General features: G+C 40.2%; 1 pseudogene; it reads left to right on the plus strand.

Annotated features, from left to right (window-relative positions):
• Positions 1-2,664: 2,664 nt before the first annotated feature.
• LOC142355742 (5.8S ribosomal RNA) lies at positions 2,665-2,816 on the plus strand (annotated as a pseudogene).
• The last annotated feature ends 1,318 nt before the right edge of the window (positions 2,817-4,134 follow it).

Below are 4,134 nucleotides of genomic sequence, written 5' to 3' on the forward strand. Positions count from 1 at the left end.
TCAGATTAAAGACACATACTGAACTAAAGGCGTATGTGCAAAGCTTGTCGGAGTGTAGAGAGTCAAGCTGAGTTGACTCGTCACGTGGTGATGACAACAGCCATGTGCAAAACACTCACAACTTTATCGTCTATGTGGAAAAGGTTGCTAACAGCGCTCTCTATGAGAGGCCCTCGCATATAACTATACGAGGAAAAGGCGATAGAGTTGTTTGAATGTGGGGCAGGTTCATCGACAAGCTAAGTTGATCACATTCTTGTTGTGGCATCCTACTAGAATTGGTCACGGTCTGCACCAACTCTCCCCAAGTTGGCCAGACTTAAAACTAGAAATAAGGTTTGCAGCTATGTGAACCTAGAAACTGTAAAGGAGTTGAAAGAACTTAAAGGAATTGAAAGAGGCCTTGAGGTATATCCTCTTGGTAAAGACCCACAAAAGCTCACAAAAGTGGCTTCGAAGGGCAAAACTGGTTCATCCAAAACAATTGGAGAGCTTAAAGCAGAACCAATTCGAATGAAACACTATTGGTGAAACTTCATCATGAGAACGTCACAAGCTGATCACGCTCTATGATATGACTAGTATTATGTTGCTTCTAGTAGGCTAAGCGCAAGCCGAAACATCAACATGTGAAAGTCGTAGAATTTTGCAATCAAACTGTGGCTAGTACTGTGATGTTACTAGTAACCTGGTGTTCCGTCATATGGCCAAGAGAGCATTTGAAGGCGAAACTTCTGCATGGGAAAGCTGCATCATGATCAAAATTTTATATCGAGTATTATGTTGACGTTAGTAGGCCTTGGCCGAAAACGCAGCATGTGAAAGGTATAGATAAAAGTTATTGTTGCAGTCAGTACTGTGTAGTTACTAGTAGCTGGATTTAAGCTCAAAATGAGACACTGTTGGTGAAACTTCATCATGAGAATGTCACAAGCTGATCAAGCTCTATGATATGACTAGTATTATGTTGCTTCTAGTAGGCTAAGCGCAAGCCGAAACATCAACATGTGAAAGTCGTAGAATTTTGCAATCAAACTGTGGCTAGTACTGTGATGTTACTAGTAACCTGGTGTTCCGTCATATGGCCAAGAGAGCATTTGAAGGCGAAACTTCTGCATGGGAAAGCTGCATCATGATCAAAATTTTATATCGAGTATTATGTTGACGTTAGTAGGCCTTGGCCGAAAACGCAGCATGTGAAAGGTATAGATAAAAGTTATTGTTGCAGTCAGTACTGTGTAGTTACTAGTAGCTGGATTTAAGCTCAAAATGAGACACTGTTGGTGAAACTTCATCATGAGAATGTCACAAGCTGATCAAGCTCTATGATATGACTAGTATTATGTTGCTTCTAGTAGGCTAAGCGCAAGCCGAAACATCAACATGTGAAAGTCGTAGAATTTTGCGATCAAATTGTGGCTAGTACTGTGATGTTACTAGTAACCTTGTGTTACGTCATATGGCCAAGAGAGCATTTGAAGGCGAAACTTCTGCATGGGGAAGCTGCATCATGAACAAAAGTTTATATCGAGTATTATGTTGACATTAGTAGGCCCTGGCCGAAAGCGCAGCATGTGAAAGGTATAGATAAAAGTTATCGTTGCAGTCAGTACTGTGTAGTTACTAGTAGCTGGATTTAAGCTCGAAATGAGACACTGTTGGTGAAACTTCATCATGAGAACGTCACAAGCTGATCACGCTCCATGATATGACTAGTATTATGTTGCTTCTAGTAGGCTAAGCGCAAGCCGAAACATCAACATGTGAAAGTCGTAGAATTTTGCGATCAAATTGTGGCTAGTACTGTGATGTTACTAGTAACCTTGTGTTACGTCATATGGCCAAGAGAGCATTTGAAGGCGAAACTTCTGCATGGGGAAGCTGCATCATGAACAAAAGTTTATATCGAGTATTATGTTGACGTTAGTAGGCCCTGGCCGAAAGCGCAGCATGTGAAAGGTATAGATAAAAGTTAGCGTTGCAGTCAGTACTGTGTAGTTACTAGTAGCTGGATTTAAGCTCGAAATGAGACACTGTTGGTGAAACTTCATCATGAGAACGTCACAAGCTGATCACGCTCTATGATATGACTAGTATTATGTTGCTTCTAGTAGGCTAAGCGCAAGCCGAAACATCAACATGTGAAAGTCGTAGAATTTTGCAATCAAACTGTGGCTAGTACTGTGATGTTACTAGTAACCTTTTCTTACGTCATATGGCCAAGAGAGCATTTGAAGGCGAAACTTCTGCATGGGGAAGCTGCATCATGAACAAAAGTTTATATCGAGTATTATGTTGACGTTAGTAGGCCCTGGCCGAAAGCGCAGCATGTGAAAGGTATAGATAAAAGTTATCGTTGCAGTCAGTACTGTGTAGTTACTAGTAGCTGGATTTAAGCTCGAAGTGAGACACTGTTGGTGAAACTTCATCATGAGAACGTCACAAGCTGATCACGCTCTATGATATGACTAGTATTATGTTGCTTATAGTAGGCTAAGCGCAAGCCGAAACATCAACATGTGAAAGTCGTAGAATTTTGCGATCAAACTGTGGCTAGTACTTTGATGATGCTTGTAGCCAACCGAATTGGTTGAAAAGCCCAATAAGTAAGCTAACTTGGGAGAGCTTGTTGGAAACCAAATGCTACTAGATTGGTCCAAATACATCCTTCAACAGGGGATCACTTGGCTCGCTTTACGAAGAGGAGCACAGCTATATGTGTTAATTCGGTATGAATCGCAAGATTTGTTTACCGACCTCTCTAACGCAAAAGGCGGTCTCGGCTTCGGCTGTTGACTGCGTCCGATTCAGGGTTATATAACTCTCGATTGAACACATTGATGTTCTATTGTTGGTGCTTCCAATAAAATTGGAACACTTAAAGCAGAACCGATTCAAATAATAGCATTCTGATCAATGATTGCATTCCTTGATCAAGAACTGCTGGAGTCATTGTGATGGCGAATTTTCTTCATAAGAAAATTGCAAAGAGACGGAACTTAATGAGACTAGTATTATGTTGTTTCTAGTAAGCGGAAGCTGAAACAGCAACATGTGAAAATCAAGTTTTGTTCAATGATCTCGAGGCGATAAGTACTATGAAGCAACTAGTAGCCTAAGCATGACTCAGATTTGAGACAGTCAAAAAGACTGGCGAAACTTCTTCACATGAAAGTTACATAGAGAACTACAAATGTATACAGCGAGTATTATGTTGTTTCTAGTAGGCGAAAGCTGAAACATCAACATGTGAAAGTTGTCTGCAAACTGTAGAACGATATGTGATTAGTACTGTGCTGTTACTAGTAGCCAGTCTGACTGTAGAAGCCAAGACAAAGGGAAACTAATGCATCTGAAAAGGACAAGTTATGGAAAGGTATGCACGATAAGTATTATGTTGTTTCTAGTAAGCGGCAGCTGAAACATCAACATGTGAACGTCGTTGTGTACAGTAACCTAGAACTATATAGTCCTTAGTAACGTGCATTTACTAGTACCTGTAATTGGTATTCAGACTCAGGCAGTTTGGAATAGTTTGGCAAAGATGCACCAGAGAAAACTGGGATTTGATACAGAAATTGTTGAATACAAGTATTATGCTGCTTCTAGTAGGTTGAATCCGAAACATCAGCATGTGAAAATTGAAAACATTTCTGGTTCGAATTGTCACAAGTATTTGGTGATCTGAGTAGCCAAACTCACTACAACGCCAATTGAAGGCAAAAATTCTCAACGGGAAAAGCTATTCTCATTGAATGAGCTAACAAGACGAGTATTATGTTGCTTCTAGTAGGCGAAAGCCAAAACATCAACATGTGAAAGTCTTGCTGAACAAATTTAATGTTGTTGAGCTCAGTACCGTGTGAATTAGTAGCCATAATTGGCGAGCGAAAATTGAACTGGCGAAACTTCGTCTTTGGAAAATTGCAGATGCCGAGCACTTAATTTGCAACGAGTATTATGTTGACTGTAGTAAGCGAAAGCCGAAACAGCAACATGTGAAAGCTGTTGAAATTTGTGGTCATTTTGCAATAAGTACAAGGAGTGTAACTAGTAGCCAGGTCAAAATTTGGGATAAGAATGAGCAAAAATTCTGCATGAGAACAGTTGAAATTATGAAACTAAATTACAAAG

The sequence above is a fragment of the Convolutriloba macropyga genome, unplaced genomic scaffold (assembly GCF_964194025.1).
Source record: "Convolutriloba macropyga unplaced genomic scaffold, txConMacr16.3 SCAFFOLD_1593, whole genome shotgun sequence".
NCBI classification, from domain to species: Eukaryota; Metazoa; Xenacoelomorpha; order Acoela; family Convolutidae; genus Convolutriloba; species Convolutriloba macropyga.